Consider the following 20,316-nt stretch of genomic DNA (forward strand, 5'->3'; position numbering starts at 1 on the left):
GGTCAGTACTAGAAGCAGAGAGTCTATATGGAACTCATCTTCCTATAGGGAGCTGGAAAAGACATTTCTGCTTCTTTGCCAAAGTATGGCTTTGAGATTATGCATTTTCAAAGAACAGGTGGGTTTAAAACAATGAGAATAGGTGGAGAGGGTTTTATGATTTTAGGAATACTTGAAATTAATGAACTGAAATGCAAAATCCAAAGTTCCCCTGATGTTTAGAGCACCCCCAAATGACTAAGAATTCAGTTGTATAATGAGGCAAAAGTAATAAAGTTGGATCAGAATTCCCACTTTGCATTATGGAAATACTGAAGACTTGAAACTCTGGTATGACTTTTATAATTGAGGCCTATTTTTTTAATGAACAAAAAAACCAGACTTGCCACAGGTGGGTTAAGTTTTGCTGGGTGTGAGTTAGGGTTTTTTTCTGTGATGGGTCTGCCACATTCTGAACTAGTTTCTGCTGCTTAACCTGGCTCCAGGGCTCCAAATCTAGATGCTATGCTAATTCCAGATGTTCCTTTCAGATCCCTTCTGGAATAAAATGAAAGTTATAGTGAGAAAATACCATGCAAAGACTGTAGCAAATGCACTCAGTAGACTAGAGTGAAGTTATGCTTAGAGATGATAAAGCAAATACAGCTTAAAGTTAAGACAGAGGAAAAGTAACAACCACCCCAGCCTCCTCCTCTGCTCACACATACAACTTGTTTACAAAAGTGCCTTGTAGTGACTGCTGGTGGTGTCACTCCGTCCCATGCCCCAGAGCTATCACCGGGCCTCATGGGAGATGTGACTACAGCATCGGACATGGGACTGTTTGTTCACTCACTTTCTGTGAAGAGAGTTTTGAACTGTGTTTTGAATAGACAGCATTTTCTTTGTGTGGTTGGTAAATAACACAGAGCAAAGTTAGTCAGCAAGTTGCATAGCTTCTGCATTCTGATTCTTTGGAGCCCTTTTGTACCAAGCTTGACAGGATGTTTTTAACAGAATGTGATCTCACTGGGATACCAGAGGTAAGGAAAAAAGTTATTTGGGCTGTTGTGGTATATTATGCACAGAGCTGAGCAAAGTTCTGCTTTAAAATACCTCTTGGAAAGAAGATGGTTTCACAGTGATCTAGTCAACACCTTGTTCAGTGAAAATCTGTGTCTTTCACTCCTTCGTAAGTTATAGGAAGTCTTCATCAGATTTTCTATTTCCCACTTACGGAAAAAGACACCGATTTGCAAATCTTGGAAAGATTATGTACTTACACTAATGTGTAGAGCAAAGGCCCAGTTCTAGTGACAACATAAATTGCTTTCTTTCTGACACAGAACAGAATAAGCAGATCAGATCCAGTTGTTCATCCAAGTCCTAGAAGCAGCAGTGCAAGAACTGGAGCTGTGGCAATCCCAGCAAGACCAGGCAACAGCAACCTTCTGGACGCCCGTGTTCCATCAGGAGGTGAAGGTAAGAAGTAAAAGGAAACAAACCGGTATCAGGGTGTTTCTGTGGAAGATCATGTGCAGGTTTTCATAGCAGACTTTAGAGCTGAGGCTGCTCCTTGTGGTTTTGCTTGGAGGTAGAGCAACAGGGGCTGTGGTACCAGGGGGTGCAGGGCTGGGCGGGCGCCCCCTCTCCCTCTGCTGGCCACCGCTGGGGAAGCTCCTGCGTGGCCGGAGGGAAAGCCCTGCTTGCTAGCGGCTCCCCAGGGTTTCTTCGGTGTCTTGCTCGTGATTTGAAACACTGACAGCCTTAGGATGTAGTGCTGCAAGATTCAGCGGCGGTAAAAGAAGGGTGAGAAATCCGAGTCTTCAAGAAGCCTGGAAGATGCTTAAAATAAAAAAAAAAAAATTAAAAAAAAAATAAAAAAAAAAGGTTGTCCTTCACATACTCATTATACAAAATAAAAATGCCATCGATTCATGCTGAATATCAGAGTGATTTGTTTATATTCAAGCTCTAAAGAGGTTTTCATGAAACATGAAGGAAACCCGCATTATTGCACAAAATAGCTTCATGAATAATAAGCATCTTGCTGTTCTGAAATTGAATTAACAATATCTGAACTGTTTTACTATGCTTATCAATAGAACAACAAAGCTTCATTGTTTCTGTGGTCAACAGTTATTATTTTTTTCCAGCCAGCACAGGTGACTTACAAAAAAAACCCCTAATGATTTATTTGGAGTCACAGATAGAGCAGTCAGAGGAAATGAGGTTCTCACAATATGTTAAACTGTTATTCATACCTAAAGACTTGCATAACAAAGAAATCTAAAAATAGGCTTTTAAAATTGGAAAGTTTTGAGTGTTGCTGACAATGAAAGTGTTCTTTGGTAAATGAGGATGGAAAAGTTTGCTAATTTACTTATGACTAATTGGAGTTACTTTTTACTGTGAGGCACATAAAGAACTAGAATTTGTTTTTTTCTGGTGATCAGTTAAGAAGTGGATGGTTTGAACTTCATTTAGTAGTATAAAAAATGCTGTGAGCAACTCACTGCTTCTATCACCAGTAAGACAGGGTGATGACTTTGGTTCAAAGAAGAATTTACAGTGATGCTTTTCTAATGTCAAACTTGCTACTGTACTTTATTTTCTACTGTACTTATCTACCACTGGCCTGTGGCAGATAAGGTGCAACCTCTGCCTTAATTAAAGCAGGTATTTTGTCTGAAGAAGCTTTTAGAGACAAACGTGTTCTCTGAAACAGAAGTCTGTCAAAAGGGGGTGACCGAAGATGATGAATTCATATTCAAAACTTCGGTAATTGTGTTGCAGCGATAATTCTGGTCCTCGTCATGGGTCAGATGCTGACTATTGTACAAAATCAGATTTTATATACCAAATAGCTAACGATGCAGACGTGAGACAGCAGTTGAATAAATCAAGTGTGATAAATTATTCAGTCGTAAAAAATCACCCAAAATGTCAAGACAGAGTTTTCTGATTTTTTATCTTTCTACAGTTGTATACATACTGTTAGGGCTTTTTCAACTGATGATTTTTCAGTGTCTCGCCCACTACAGGTAAACTGCCATCAATAACTGGAAGCTTGATCGCTTTTTGACCTTCAGTCAGACAGAGGTTAACAGGGTAGGGTACAGTTTACTTTATCCCTGAATTTGAACAAGAGAGTGCAGAAGTTCAATAAAAGAAGGCTAATATTTATGGAAGTTGCGATGAAGAAACCAGTAGAGGTCAGCACAGCAGAGTGCCAAGGCTTTGTGTCTTTATGCTCTGTACTTTTGATCTTCAACTTTTCCTTTAAAATCTGGTAAAGGCTTACAGTGGCTTATTGTAGTCAATATTCCTTTCCTTTTTGAAAAATAAATTAGAAATACTTGGGATAATATGATAATGGCAGACCACTTAAACAGAGCAATTTACACAACATCATGCACTTTGTAGCATGTTACAGCTTGCACAGAGATGCTGGAAACCTTATTTTGTGGAATCATTATTAAAACTATGTGTTAAAAATATGTATTACATGCAGTGACAAGTGCATCTAGCTGATGATTATATAGCAAAAAATTAGGAGAAAGAGGAAAATTTTTAGGTAATAAATTTTCACCTACTTGAAGTTAAAGTAACAAAAGAATTTTTCTCATTTTAAGTAACAAATCTGGATAATTATCATCAAGTGTTGTTTTATAAATCTTCTTTGTGTATATACACATATAAACAGACAGAGAGAGAGAGGGAGAGAGGCAGACAGACTCTGTATATAAAGTTGAATAATCTTTTGTTTCACTTTTTAAAGCCGTGGTTTGCTCGTGGTTTCCTTTTGTGATTTAAAGCAAGGAAGAGAATCACCATGTACAGTCTGTGCATGAAAAGATCCTTCAGCACATATCAGCTGCAAAAGCTCATTTCTCAAAAGCTTCTGTTCAAGCTGCTTTCTGTAGATCTAGAAGGAGCAACCTGCCTCTCCCCGGTCTGTTTCGTTGCACTTTGACTAAAAACTTTGAAAAATACCTTGCTATTAAATTGTAATTGTTGAACGTTAAAGAATTACAAAAAAATATCACCAGATAAAGGTGGCATGTTCTACTTTGATTCCAATACAAACTTAGCATCTGCTGTCTATGAGTTTAAGGAGAAACTTCCCCATACCTTCAGAAAAAACTGTGTAAATAGAGAATATTTTCTTAAAATCCTCTTTACTTGTTCTGCTTACCTTTCATTAGCTTCTTTAAACTGATTATAGAGGCACTGGAAAGCACCCAGCATCTCTGAAAACTATGCTTTCTTTTTATTTGCTTTAACATGCACTTAGAAGTGTCAAGAACTAGACAGAGACTCTTCAATCTTTTGTAATGGCACTTGTATTGCATGCCGTTAGTCAGACGACATAAGTGTGACCACAGTTTAGAGAGCTTTAAGGGAGGCTTACTGCAAGGGAGGGATTCCCTGATAACTGTAAAAACTATCAGCAGTATAAACTCAGGTGGGAATGAGATGGAGATATCATAAACCTCTGTTGTGTATCTGACCCATGACATTTTTTTTCCCACGCTTCTGCTACTGTAACATCACACAGGTCTTCCAGTCCAGCATAGCTGAATTTTCTTGTGGAAGATGTCTTTTTACATGTGTAGTGTAAAATCCTGGTTTTGGTACAGTCAGTGGAAGTCTTGATGTTTGAATCACTGGGGAGACCAGGAACTCTACAGGCTTCTTTCAACATTTTTATTTTTCCCTTAGGCAAAGGCAACTTGCAAATAATTTCATTTCTTTCACAATACAAGGTCCAACCTAACAGTGTGACATAAGAGTGATGGCATGTTAAATGACAAGTTCCAATTTGAGCCCGAATTTTTTCTCAAAGATTTGAACTCAAAGATTCTGATCAAAGATTCTTGGATTCAATTCCATGATTCAATTCAGTTCAGAACTGATCCAGTTCAGATCTTCTTTTAAAGGGAAATGGAGAAACAACATCTACTGCTGATTTTGCTCATGGCTTTGACTGTGCTTTGAGATAAAAGTTAAATCCACCATCTTTCCCCAGGTAAACTTCTGATGCCTATGCCCTTTTGGCACACAGTATTTTCCAATTGACTTTTTCTCATCTTTCTCATTTTGTGTTGGGTAAAAAGGGTGTGAGAAGTTGCATTTTGCTGAGCCATAATGGAAATGTTAATTTACAGTAACTGATAATCTTTATTAATTTTGTTGTTGGAAAGGAGGAGTCCTTCTCAAATGCTTTTCTCAAAAAGTACTGCAAAGATTGAAGTAAAGGTGTTTCTAATACTCAGTGGTTTTAGTCAGTCAGTGTTGAATTCCACAAGTCCAAGTATTTCCATTTCTTCAATTAAGTTTGTCTACATGCTAAATTTGATGAACATCTGTTGTGCTTTTTTTCTGTAGCATATGGGATATAAACACCCAAAATTCAGAGGCCAAAATAATGTTTCTGGAAATGTGTAGTTCAATCGAGTATAGTGTTATGGTAGAAGGTTGCTATTCTTATCTCTATCCAGACCAAAGATGGAAGATTACAGAAGAGCTTTTAATGATTAAGGAACAGAAGGTCTATCTTAACACTGAAGTCCTCAGTCTCTTCGTAGATTGATGTTTGATATTTGTTTGATTGTGGTATTACTGTCATACATTCTTACAGGTACACTAATATTTTATTCCCATTTTGTCCTTTTCTGATGTCTTTATTTTATTTTTTTGCTGGCTTTTAAAAACTGTTCTTGCAAAGCAGCTATACATAGTTAAATTATCCTACCACTATATAGTTAAGTTTTATGTTTGTTTAAGTCAGGGATAAATTTCTTCATTCTTAGTGTATGTGTGTACAGGGGTGACTTGATAGAGAGTTATCTGTCACTTGACTATAAAGCTGTGTGTCCTGTTCAATCATATTTCAAAAAACTGTGGGCTTGTGTCCAGGTGGGTATCGTATTAATTCAGACAGTGGTGATCTGTAATCAAGATAATGGCACTAGTGAAAATCTCTTGCTATAAATGTGGAATCTATGGCATTTGCACCAGCAATTGAATAAATTATGGTTCCTTTCCTTTAATTACATTATCAACTTGTAGACTGCAAAATAACCTAAAATAAGTTAGAGTAAATAAATTAGAATGATAAATATGTGCAAATAAATTGTAATTTCAAACATTTTACAGGGAAAAAAAAACAATTTTCACCCATTTCAAGAATAAAAGTCCAACCTAAGGAACTGGTATATTTCTGGGAAATATACTCCATATAATAAGAAAACATCAAAATAACAATTTCATTTTTGGTGATTCTACCATTTCAGTGAAACATATCTATGGAGGCAACTTTGTTTCTAAGGTGCTTAAGAGGTCAAATATGGTGCTTTTTTCCCTGACTGTATTAGACTGGATGGTATAGGTGGGTTTGACTGTTTTCAATTTATCCAAAACAGGAATTTGTTACCTGTCTTTTTCACTGTTTACCTCAAGTCAATACTAGGCTTTTCTTTTTCATTTCCTCACTTTCTTATATTTCAAGAATAAACTTGACAAATCTCTTCTTGCTATTCTTTAAATCCCACTGAAATCAATAGGATGCTGAACCCAAGTCTTGAGTGTCTTGTATCTCCCAGTAATATTAAAAATCTGTTTGTATGGGGTGACTTGAGGCTGGAGACCTGTAGCTTTTACAATGTCAACATTAAACCTAAGGTATAGGCGGATTTAAATCTCTCTAGAAGGTCTAAAAATCACTTCATTTCACAGAAATTTTCTCAATAATTTTTCTTATACCTCTGTGTTTCTAAGAGGTCAGTATTCACACTATCTCCTTAACTGTAAATCAAATAAATGTTAATTCAGTTTTGTAGCACATATTCATGATTATGTTTACAAGCCAAGCAATTTCTGAAAAGCTTAGGTTTTTAACAAGTCTCTTCTAAAAGAGAATCTTATGTTTGGCTCTTCTCTACATACCAACCTTTTTATGAGCAAATTGTAATACATCAAAAGATTTTTTGTAGTATGGATTTGTGCTCAATATATTGCAAGGGACTATTAAGCGTAGGTTTTGCAGAATAGAAAATGTTTAGTACATAGTCTTACTTTTTCTTTTTATCTTTTAAGGGCAAATATCAATTTCAGTTGTATTAAATAGGTTTTCCCAACACTTTAAATATATTTGATTATTCTTTGGGGGTTTTGTGTTGGTCTGAAAAAAGAAATGTGCCTTCCTGGAAACCTTTTACCTATGTTTATATATGTTGTCGTTTTAGCAATACATGCGTATTTTATATCTGTATGTAAAGATACACAGAGCATTATAAAACTTCTGCAGGAAAATGCTACTTGGGAGCTCATTAATATCTTTTATAAGTCATATTGACATTAATTTTTTTCCAGAAATGAAGATGTTAAACTTAAGAAAATATTTAATTGAAATGAGATGGAATATGGATAAAAGTCTTAGAAAATATTAACTGCTGCTTTAAACAGCGTGAAGCAGAAACACATGTTATTTCCCATGAACTTGATTCACAGAAATATTTTATCTATTTTTCACAGTAATAATTTTATTAGTAGTGCTCCTATACAAGTGTTAATCATGTGATCGCATGTGTCAAACATATTCCATTTTGCTTGCAGATTTATTCTACTTCAGAGAAAATGTATGAGTAAAGATTTTCTGGTAGCTTAATGTTGGTAACAAAGATGACCACAGAGAATGTGTGGTGTAAGAATGCTTACACCAAGTTCACGTGCAAAAAAAAAATGATTTAGAGTAGCACAGTTTTTTATTCTTGACTAACCCTACTGTGCTGTATGATGAGATGACTGAATTGACTGGATTCTTGGTTAAATGGAGTAGAGGATGTCATCTGCTTTGACTTTAATGAGGTTTTCAGCACAATCTCTCACAATTTCCTCATATTCACCTAGGGTCGTTATGGAGTAGATGGATGGACTAATAGATGAGTAGGAAACTGGATGAATAATTGGACTTAAGGGTGGTGGCTAATGGTTCATACTCACCTTGATGTCTGAGCTCCTCAGGGCACTGTCTGGAAACCCATCCTGTTTAGTAACTTCATGAGTGTCTTGGTAGACAACAGGTTAAACATACTGAAAGCTGACAAAGCACTCGACTGTATAAACAGCAGAATAGCTAGAAGACTAAAGGAACTGGTTATTTCCCTTTATTTGATACTAACTAGGCCACATCTAAAACATTAAATCCAGTTCCAGGCACCCCCATTCAAGACAGATGTTGATCAACTGGAGTGTGTTCAGTGGAAAGCTACCAAGAGGGTTGAAGCAGGAGCAAATGCACTGTGATGAGACCCCAAGGAAGCAGGGCTTGTTTAATCTGGAGAAGAGATGCTTAGAGGAAAAAAACTCAAGTTCAGGTAGAGCAATCCTGAGAAAATAATAGTGTTGCATCTTCTGAAATAACATTTTCCTGTGAGAGAGTAGGGCCTCTTACCTCTTAAAGAAGCTCACCCATTCCCATGCATGAGGAACGTTTGGGTTGTTCAGGAGCTCTAATGAATCTTCAGATGTTGCAAGAAATTCCCAAGCAGTTAGAGAGTAGATGTAATGCTGCAAGGGAAAAGTATAGTTTTCATATGAGTAACAATAGAAAACATACAAAATTGGCATTCCAGGTATGATCTGCTGATTTATCCAGGTCTCTGAACCTCCTGTACTTGCTGGGAGGTTTCTTCCTGCAGAGCAGTCTTTGTCATCACTCCTGGGATGTTGCAAATTTACTGAGTAGAGATGGTTGGCCAGGATGATGAAGGCTATTGGCAGGGAACCAGTGGCCCATGGGTTCTGAACCATGCCTTGGTTTGATTTGATGGTGCTTATACTCTGGTTTTGGTCTTTTTCCCTGAAATTTGATGTGAATATTTTTGTTTAGGAGGAAAGAAATGTGTCAAGGCAGTCATAAGAAATCTGATGCACTTTTGTTTGGAAGTGAAAATAGTAGAATAAAACGAGTGATTAAAAGATTTTCCTTATGCCAATTCAACATGACTTACAGTGAGGATGGAGGGATAAAAGGAAAGGGTTTGTGAGCTATCTTAGGTCATTGGCAGAAAATACTCTACTTGGGAATGTGGAGTGCATTGTAATTAACCTTGTACTGTGTGGGTTTATATTCCAGAAGTTATTATGAAGTGTCTGGGAAGATACCAATGTGATCAGCCCTGGAATGGACACCAACAAAGTGGTATAAATGTTCAATCTGTCCTATCCACATGTTCTCACATTAGGCCAGGAAAAGCACCTCTCCCCACTTGTTTCTTTCTGATTGCAGAAGCAAGTTTGATATATGCATCGTATGCTTACAAGTTTGGTTTGTTGTACTGACTCAGGCTGGGCTGATCAAATGCAGCACTGCTCACAGGACTTGTGTAACCATTTGTTCTATTTCTTATCTTTTTGCTTTTCTACGATTTGATGTTCCATTTCACCTCCCTGGTTAACTTTTTCTTACTACATACTCCTCCCCCAAAAACCAGCCTGCCCAATTTCTTTCCCCCCCAAGGGTCCCAGGCTGTGCTATATGTCTTTGACAGTTCAGTATTTCTCATAACATTGCTGATGTACTTGTGGCCTTGCATAAAATTTCTGCTATGTTTGCCTGACCACTGTTGGCCTTGCAAGACTGGACTCATCAGAGGGTCCTCGGTGGTGCCCTTTGCTATCTGCCTGAGAAATCCAGCCATTCTTCACTGCACTATCTATAAAGATTGTTAGCTTCTTGTTTTTTCATCTCTCAGCAGTTTCTCATTTTCTGTTCATGTTTGAATGGGTAGTCTTAGCATGTCCTGTTCAATTAGTTTTGACTCCAGATAGGGCCCAGGCAGCAGACTCACTGCTTTCCTGAGCCCTAACACTTATAGTATCATCCTTAGTTAATGCTATCGGTGTACAGTAGCAGAAATACTAGGTAGTACACCAACAATTTGGTAGTAATTGGTGTAACTATGTAGTGTCTTTGTTTCCAGAAAAATAGAAAAGCATTTATATGACCTGTAAGTTTTAAACATAGAATTTAAAAAGTAACAATGCAGTGGGACAGCCATATTTCAGGACTCTACATATGTGATTTCCATGACTATGTGTTCACCAGCCAGTGTTGCATCTAGGGCAAAATGTAACCTGGAAATGAATAAAAGTGAATGCATGCTCTCCTTGATGCGTTCATTCATGACTCTCCCTGATTCAGATGACAAGGCAGCCAGTTACTAAAAATCTGTCCAGAAGAAAGAGAACATGCAGCGCATCCTATTCACCTGTTTGTATAACCTTTTGACTAACACTATCACAAAGGAATCATGTTTATTCAGTGATTTCTGGAGGTCAGATTTCATGAGCAAAATGAATGAAGGACAGTGGACAATGATGACTAAAGATGAAAAGATAATGCTTGTTCTTGTAGTGAAAATAAAAAAAGTTTTAGAGATTTTTGTATGAATAAAACCACTTCTGCTTCTGAAACAACACCAGAGATGCCAAGATTTCAATGGAATTATACATTTGGAATATGATGATATTTTTGGATAGCTTTTGTTTTGTTGTTGAACCAGAGATCTAACACTATCCAACACTCCATCAAAGATATATTGCATTTGATTAGTTTTAAGCCTCTTTTTTAAATGCTGCTAAAGAATTGGCAGCCCTCATTTAATCAGCTGGAAACCTGAGAAGTGCTTGTACAAATTCTACAGCTGCATCAAAGAATGCCTGAAAAGGACAAATTCAAAATTCTGATTTCCACAGGTTTGAGGTACAGTTGGTTTAGTAGCTAAAGATAGGATCTTGGAATGCCAGTGTTTTATCTAGTGACTTGTTTCATTTGGATGGACTTAGAGTCCTTTTTTGCTGATCTGCTCCCATTTAGCCCTGGATATTTGGTTACTTGCATTTGGTGATCGTGAAAGAAAAAAACTATGGCACATTAAACTCTTCTATAAGATGTTTTCTGTGGTATGTAGCCATTGTTATGTACATAATCAACAGAGATATAGTGAACATATTAAAGATAGTTCAGTGTGAGAAATCAGTGTCATGTACAGGTAAAGAGCAGAAATGCTTTGCTTATTTTTGGAGCTCAACAGGATGCAACTTTTCTTTCTGTTTACCTGGACTGCAAGAGAGAAGCAGATTTTTATTATAACTCTTTATTAAGCTTTTTTTATTATGGGGACATTCCTCAAATAAAAATATACCTGGAGTCTAACAGATTCCATCTCCAAAGGAAAAACACATCCTATTCTTAACAGACTAGAATGAAAAACTCAATATTACTTTAAATTATCTCCATTTTTGCTGAAATATCAAGTAGTTTTAGTTAGCTGAATAAAAAATGGTCCTGAATCCTGAAAGTACTTTTGTGAAATAAAATGTATGTTACGCATGTACAGTGACAGAGGGAAAGGAAGAAACAGACATTGCCAAGGACATTCTGAGAACATTTATTGATTGGAAACAAATCACTGGATTTTTTTTTTGTTTTGTTTTGCTAGGGTTTGGTTTTTTTTGCTTCTCCATATTACATGAAGTGGTCTCTGTTTGGGTGTAATTTTTACTTTTTAGTGCCATCTGCACCTGTGGCCTTTGGACTTAATGTTTATGACAGATGGACTGGACTGTGTTTGCACCATTTAGTGTATAATCCTTCAGTATGTATCTATGCCATGCTAGGCAGTGGCACTGGCCCAATGGGCATATTTATTAGTGCAGACTTCCTGTCTGCTTCCATTGTTCTGTTGCAGTGTCCTTTGAGCCTAATGGACCTTGCTTTGTGCTGGGCCCTCCTACAAAATATTGTTCCTGATTCATGCCAGATTATCTGTTGCAGACTCTCATCTTTTCTTTTTTTTTTCTCTAACACGTTTGCCAACTAGAGCGCTTTAAATGGATCAATTCCATATTGTAAATTCTCTTCCTTTCCTCTCATCCTGCAAGCTTCATTTTGGAACAAGCTTGCTAGCTTTGTTTGCTAGTATTGAGATGCTCGATAAAAAAGAGAACCGTTTCCTCCAAAAAATGTTGCATCTCACGCTGCCTGAGGTCCAATTCTGCTGGAAACGGAAGTTCTTCCCAGGAAAGCGATGGCCTCTGTAAAACAGGGTGTAATAAATACAGCCCCAACTGGAGGAGCCTGCTGGCCCAAGGCTGGTAGCCTGGAGCTGTGTGGCACATCCATTCCTGCTGAATTCATCATGGGCGTTGTGTGGCGGGTGTAGGAAAAAGAGCAGGCTACTGTTGCACAAGGGTTGTTGCCTTCTGTATCAGTAGAACAACAAAACAAATGCAACAGTTAGGCGCTTGCAATTTTTTAAGTTTTTTGAAGGTTTGAAGCAATTGAGATATTATGATAGCAGAGAACAATTTAGTATTCTTCATTTATCTCATGAAATCATGAGGTTGCCTGTCTTAATTTTTTGTGCCTCTTACAGAAATGCATGAAATGAACCTTGCAGTTCAGCTGTCATCACAACAAATTAGTGGCAAATTTCAGAGACATTTGAGAATCAAAAGCACCTTTTTGTAACCACCAACATTGTATATTCCTAACAGTTAAAAAGGATTTTAAAATACTTCCATAGAAAGTGATCATGCCCTTGTTAAACCCTCTATAGAAAGAATGATCACCTATATAACTTCTCATGTTTTATGGCAAGACTATGCATTGTGCTCACACTATCATGATCAAGAGAAAAGGTAGAATGTACTGTACCATACACCTGGATTCTACCAGGGATAGTTTCTGGGATAGGTATACTTGCCAACCAGATTTCTGTAGGATGAGAATGAAGACCTGGGAGGCAGAATTTATATTTCATAAATTAAAAAAGCAATTATCAACATCATTTTCATATCTAGAAAAGGTTTCTTTGTTGAAATAAAACTGTATAGTAAAAAGCAAAGATATTTTGATGTCATATTCGTGACTAAGAAGTAGAAAAGGTAAAAATCCTCTCTTTTCCTGTCAACAATTTTAAATTTAGCATTTTTGATTTGCAGTAAAAACTTCAACTATAAAATATCCATTTAAAATGTGTAACTGAGTGAACCTGGGCTTGAGAAGAAAACATGTTATACAAATACTCATGTATGGTTTGAATACCTTTGTTTTTCATTCAACTTTAATTCTGTTGAATAGTTAGCACTTTCAAAGATCAGGTACCCAAACTGCACTGCTGAAACTCCATATGGGCAGTTTTATAAAGGAATATGTATATTTTCAACCCTGAATTCGATGTTTATACAATATGATTGAGATGTGAAAATCTCATGGCAGTATGTTTGGCAATCATCTTTCACACACCATGCTTTTTTTTTTCTTTTGGGATATGTGAGTTTCATCAATTTAGCTTCATATTTGCACATCGTGAAGGAATATTTTTAAGAAAGCAGTGTAGAAAATGTGCAAGCTAGTTGTGGGCAAATCCTGTTTAATACCCTTCAATTTGAATTAAGTCTGCGCCGGTTCTGAATTCTTTTTTCTTGCATTTGCTGTGACAGTATCACAATTTGTTCCTGATAGATTATTGCTCACCTACTCCATGAAAAAGCAGTTTTCTAAGTTGCTTTTTCATGCTGTCAGTCAGTGTGATAATGAAGTGTCTTCTCAAAACTACCATAAAAGCTTCAGTGTCTCTGGTTTGTAAAAGACATTTCATAATTTTAAGGTCAGAGCAGAGGTTGGCACAGAGTTATATGGTGGAGAAGACAGGATATTATTGAGTGCTAATTATTTATTTGCTTGACTTTCTTTTGCTTTATAGAGTTCATAGCCACAGCTCAGTACCACAATAGAGATATTATCTAAGTTTGCCTGCACAGTGAAGTAATCTTCTGCTACAAAGGTCTGTTTGGTATATGATAAGATTAGCTTTAACATTATTGTAACGTCTGAGTTTGATTGGAGTCTTCTGCAAATAATGACCTGAGGGTTTGTATCATCATGTAGACAAGCTGCATGACCATTCAACTGTAAGTTCAGTGCCAGTAATGTACAGTGCCCCACAACTGTGGAGCTAGGTATTATGTCCTGCAAGTGGAATTATTCAGTTAATCATGGCTGAGCCTCGGGGCTGAGCTGATGGAAGCACATAATAGCAAGGTTATGCCTATCAGGGATATGCAGCCTAAATCTCCCAAGTGTGAGGCACACTAGAGACAAGTGTTGTGTGATGGCATAACACTCCCTTGTGGATCATCATCATATCCCTTCCCTAGACACCACTTGATAACTAGCCAAGCCAATATACCATACTACCATCATCTACCCTTGCATCTACAATGCAAAAAAACCAAGGGGATTTTTCTAAATTGCATCTATCTGTGCCCACTGGAGACTCAGCTTTATCTGGTCTTGACTGAATTCACACTTCCGTTAGAGGAACTGTGAATCCAAAGAGCTTTGCAGAACACCTAAACTGGTCAATAACCAACTGCATGTCCCTGGAGACATGAGACAGGAGACTGTGGTCATCTGCAAACGTTAGCTCAGGAATACTTGCTTTATGTATGTGAACCTCTGTTTCTGCATGTGCTTACTGAAGATTTGTGACGCCTCTATTCAAATATTATTGTGCGTAGATGCATAGCCTAACTAGAATCCTCAATCGTTTTCCATCACTGAAGCCATTCTTGCCTGTTACGCCTCTGGTATAGTGGAACTCCTTGTCTCAGGCCTTCTACCTACTATTTTTACCTATGGTTGTAGTGTCTTCATAGCTGCAGCATTTTTCTGATTTGTCTGACCTACAGGAATGATCTGTCATTTTTCTGATCCACCAGTTTTGGGGTTTTGGTTTTGGTTTTTTTTTCCCTTCCAAGAAATCCAGATTTTTGGTCCCACAGACAGCCTTAAAAAGACTTGTTCTCCACAGACATCCACAAAGGTCTGGATCAGTTTTCCATCTACCTTTATGACTATCTGCATTCACAAAGAAATAGGACAGTGCCCTGGAGATTTTCATTCATTCTGTTCTAGACATGATTTTCATCCAAGAGGCAGATAAACTAATGGCTTTCCCTATCCCTGACTTGTCAAGGTCCAAACAATGGACTGAGCCACTAACTTCCTGATGTCTCTAGGCATGTTTGACTGTGATCTTTAAAAAGACCTATCACACCACCCCAAACCTGTTGGGGAATTCTAGTGATGTCATTCATTGTAGCGTCCATAGGCAAAACAGCTGTTTGTTTTGCCTGCTGAAACACCCTTTGTTGCTTCTAAATTATCTGGGACTTCTGTAGGTCCCAAAGGCAAAGGATGATGCAGGTGAGCCATTCCTGGCATCTCCTAGAGAGTTTTTGAGCAGTGACTGACTGAAGATCTGCAACTTTCTGCTTCTCCATTAATTTTCTTTCTTAATATGTCTGTACATATTTTTTACTGCCATTGCACTACTCTGTTTTTGCATGTTTTTTTATTGTTAATGCAGTTCTTGTGCTTTATACCTAGATGTTAAGACCAACTTAGTCTCATTTGTGTTTCAATTGAAACAGTCTTCACATCTGCTTCATACAAAACCAAAGATGTTCTTCAATGTTGAACACTAAATAAAAGGATGCAGTGATAAATTCATGAAATGTGGTAGGTAGATTAGAGCACAAAGGGTTACATTTTGTTCCTTATATGAGGTTCTTACAAATATAAAAATGGTGTTGATGCTTTCCTCTAAAAGTTAATCACAGTTTGTGCATGCAGGAAGCATACTTAAATTCTAAATAAAAGCTCCTAGTTGAAACTGAAAGGAAAATATATATTTCATTTATTAATAAACAATGTAAGATGATGCCATTTAGAATAAAAGAATCAACTAGGTTGGAAAAGACCTTTAAGATCATTTGTACCTTTTTTTAATATTTTAGAAACAAAATCATTGTTTCCTTTATTTTTGTTTTCTTTTTCTTATAGACTAATATATTCAAACTACAATATATAAAAAATTCCAAATTGTAGTAAAATTATTTGAAAAATATGAAAAACAAATGCCGGAAAACTGCAAATACTGCAATAACAAATGTTAAAAAAATGAGTGTATTTGTAGAAAGCTTTTTTTTTAAGATTCCCATAATATCCCTTTTTTATTTGATTAAAGGCCTTTTTGCTTAAAGACCTCCAGTTTTCACTGGTCCTGTTTCTCATTTTGTTAGACATAACTGGGTCCTGCCTACAAAACCCCCTGTGCTCATGCAACCCTCCTGTGTTCACTTCCTTCCTTCACTGATGGGGAGAGTTAAACCACTGAATGATGTGAAAGGGGAGCCTGTGAATTAGTTGGAATCAGTTACTCCTCTCTATAAGGACTAGCATAGACAGAGCTTGATTAGTTTCTTTAGCCAAACCCAAGAAGCAGTCCGACAACTGATTTTAAAATCTGTTCTTGTGGTAGTCTGCAGGTGTAGGAATAGTAGTCTTTCAAGTGGTTGACAGCCTCGCATGTGAACCTCACAGCGCAACTTCTGTATATGGCTGAGATCAATTTGGCTCTGTGTGGGATTATTTCATTTGTCCCTCTCACTGCTCTGAATCCTTTTCTTCTGTCTGTTAGTTGTATTTCCATTCCACCAGTTAATACTGCAATCAGTGAGGATGAGAGAGTAATCCATCCTTTGTACAGGTCTTATGTCTTTCTTCCATCTACCTACTTGTTTTTCCTAAATCCTGTGATTGCTCAGGAACTAGCAACAGAGACAGATGGAGGATGTCACAGCTACATACAAATGATAAAGAAACGATGGCTGCTGGCCATTGACTTGCAGTGACAGAGCCATCTTTAACTTGTACATCAAAGAAACCCTTTTTAAGGATAGTGTCACCATCAGTGGTTGTTGAAAATGGAAAAACAGATCCTCAGCTGTCATGTACTCTATCACTGATTCACTGTGCTACAACAGCAAGCTGGTTACACAGTAAAACCATGACATAAGACAAGCTAACCCAAAAAAAAAGTGAGAGACTAAGGAGGTGTATAGTACATATTGAAAGTGTCTTGCAAAATGTAATGTTAGTATAAAAATCTGAAATTAAACATATTTTTCAGATGGGACAAATTTTAAGGTGGTCATTGCTGTACATATGTATTACCAGAAATCTGACTTTGAGAATAAATGACTACCTAATGTTTCCTTAATTGAGGCTGATATCAAAGTTAGATTCTTTGTAACATTACTGAGAAATTTCATGGGTATCTGGGTAATTCAATGAAGGTGTCTTCACAAAATTATTTAAACTTGTAGATAAAGACTTAGCATTGATTGTGTAACATAGAAAAAGATAGATGATCAGGTTGTTGTGGGAAAGAACAGCTCAAACCATTGATTATAAAAGCTGCAGCATTAACTGCTAATAGATATGTTATCTTCCCAGATTAATAGTTTCTTCCATTTAAAATGGTAACTGCACTGTAATTTCCCATTTATTAGTGGAAAAAAAAAGAGGTGTATTTTGGGGGAAGAGGAGAGAAGAGACGGTCTAAGACTTAGAATTTCCTTTATTTAATCAACTTCATTATAGAAAAATAATGGGTGAAATAGCATGAAAAATAAGATTTGCGTGTGTGTGTGAAATAAATGCAAATACATCAGAAGACTGATTAATGTTAGGTTCCCAGCAGTTAAAACAACCCTGTTTTTTTGATACTCTGACACTTGAGCTTGTAGAATATATATTTTCTTCCTTCTGACTACTCTGTAGTCATTTGTTAATTATAATCTGAAAGACTATATAGTCCACTTCTAACTGACATAAAAAGGCAGTAACTCTTAGAAATTGTCCCACTGATGCCTATGAAGGTATTTGCTAGAGAAACTGCTGGCCAGAATAAGTAAGGGCTCCATTAAAGGGGTCAAATGGAAGATAAAGTTTAATTTATGTTTACTTGCTCTACTCTTATTCTCTAACATTCCTCTTGTTTAAATCTTTATTTCTTCTTCTACTTATATTTCTAACTCCTTCTAACTCTTTCTTATTCTTCTTTTATTTTTCTCTTTCCTCCTCCTAATATTCCATCTTAACAAGATTTTGTGAGTCACACTGATTCCAGGCAAACAAGCTGCTGTACTGTAAAATAAATAGCCTTGAAATGCTACAAAGTAAATCACTTGCCTTCAAGATTAAGCTGAAATGTTTGCTTCAGCTTCATGTCTGAACATCCTTCCACTTAACCAGATGATAGCAGACTTTTTGCCAACAAAACATATCTTTACTAAACCAGGGCCATCTTTCAATAAGAACAGAGCAGTACGATGCCCTCTGCCATCAAAACATGCCTCTAGCCCTATTTATTTATGAGGAGCTTTGTACTGGATACAAACTGATCATGAATGTTATCCAGCTTTATATAAGACATCACATGGTATTGGTAATCTGATACAGGGTTTTAAATGGATAGCAACATTGCCAGTTTTAAGTGCCAGCTTTTTTTTTTTCGCTTTTGCTATCAAATGGTATAGCATGTACTGCTAAGAAATAATCTAGCCTTCACTGAGTTTATGCTTCCTGCAGAAGAATTGCTACGTCTTTATATTGCCTTTTACTCTTCTGAACAAAATAAACTATTTAGTATTCTCTGAGTGAGCATCCTAGAAATAGATTGTTGTAGGAAGAATAATCTACATTCTACTTCTTGCTCCCAAATATACTTTTTTTTCCACAAGCTTGTGTTTCAGTATCTATTTGCTGTACGTTTATTAAAACAGATATGTTTTACTGTTACATGTTTGGCTAGTCATAAGAAAAAGGTTTTCAGACAAGGTATATTGACTTTTCTTGGTGTTTATTCTTATAGAATTCCATTTAATCACCTACACTTGAATTTGTGTAGTTAGAGAATTAGCTTTATTTGCAGATTGGGTATATAATTGACATTCAATCCATGCAGGTATGGAAAAATCTAACCTGGTGTGAGAAACCTGAACTGTGACTAACATCCTGAATTTTTCCTTTGCAACTTGATCTAGAGTATGGATAAGCATTAACATGGAAAATCTAGCCTTTTTTTTCCCAGAGGGCCCCTTTGCTTTATTGTAGCTGAAATGCTTCATGCACTGTATCATTTTAATCTGAAAATGAAAACCTGATGAACACTTGTTCGAGTATTTTAAAGGTAAAGAAAGCTTGGGTCAATCCCTTGAATCCCTAGTTTCTCAAATCAATTAAGCACAAGTTAAACTGAGGTTCTGGAGCTGGTCAGTGCATACTTAAGGGAAGGAAAATTGGTTAATTTGTTCTTGACTTACTGGAAAGCAAGTATGGGAAAGAATATAACAGAGGGAGCCCCTAAAAAAGTGAAGAGAACCAAGGTAAGCAATTACTTTGTAGTACAGATAGAGGTGTCTCAGACTAATTTTGGAAATAGTTTAAGCAGAGATGTGACTTGGAGGGGGTTGGACTGGTATGGAGAATTGTAAACTGAAAATTTGTTTATATGTTTCTTCTACCATGAGAGAGAGATCTAGTTTTGTATGCTTCCTGAACTTTGTGCATTAGAGAAATTGAATAGCATGACTGAGCTTAAAAGCAGTGACTTTAATGTGAAGGGTAAGGATTCTTTATGTGCATAAACCCACAATGGTTCACTCTGTGAACAGCTGCTAGCCAATAAGCCTTTTAAGCTACTGCTGAACCCAGCACAAGTCTTTTGGAGACAACACTGAATATCCAGAGCTCACACTCACTGCAGGATTTGTACACTAGATTTTCAGAAGTCAGGCACCTCCAAATACATGTTAAAAGGTAATATAAATGACTCTTAGGGACACAATGTTATATTAATCCTATATCCAACCATCATCATTTAACACCAGACAGCAAATAACCACCAGACCGCTGCTTGCTCACTCATTCCACCCATTCCACCCATTCCACCCCAGCGTGATAGGGGAGACAATCAGAAGAATAAAAGTGAAAAAGCTTGTGGGTTGAGATGAGGACAGTTTAACAGGTAAAGCAAAAGCTGCACACTCAAGCAAAGCAAAACAAGGAGTTAATTCACCACTTCACATCACATTTGTGATCAACTCTATCCCAGCCAAAATCAGCCCATCAACATACCATTGAAGTTACTGGAACTTTATTTAGTACATAATAGAGAAGTTGTACAATATTAAACATTAAAACATGATTAAATGTATGGTCCAGTACATCTTAGTGAATCTGGCTATTGGATATTTTCACTCTAGACTTTGTGCAGGCACGGTTTCTGTGAACATAGAATGATGTATGTAACAACTGAAGCCCACTAGTGAAGCTATATTAAAGTTTCAAGTAACAAACTTCCACTAAGCTATTTATGTTGAGGTTATATTGTAAGGTGTTTTTTAGAGACT

At 36.8% G+C, this 20,316-nt stretch overlaps 1 protein-coding gene across 1 annotated transcript in view; it reads left to right on the plus strand.

The window, feature by feature from the left end:
- Positions 1-804: 804 nt before the first annotated feature.
- ST18 (ST18 C2H2C-type zinc finger transcription factor) overlaps positions 805-20,316 on the plus strand; it is a 169,438-nt gene continuing 149,926 nt past the window's right edge. Inside the window, exons 1-2 of the mRNA XM_061448500.1 lie at positions 805-1,022; positions 1,326-1,461. The gene's annotated coding sequence lies outside the window, so the exon portion shown is untranslated. The remainder of the gene's footprint in view (positions 1,023-1,325; positions 1,462-20,316) is intronic.

This window comes from Pezoporus flaviventris, unplaced genomic scaffold (assembly GCF_033815535.1).
Source record: "Pezoporus flaviventris isolate CSIRO_AGI_PZ_B2104156 unplaced genomic scaffold, CSIRO_AGI_Pfla_v1 ptg000007l, whole genome shotgun sequence".
Lineage (NCBI taxonomy): Eukaryota > Metazoa > Chordata > Aves > Psittaciformes > Psittacidae > Pezoporus > Pezoporus flaviventris.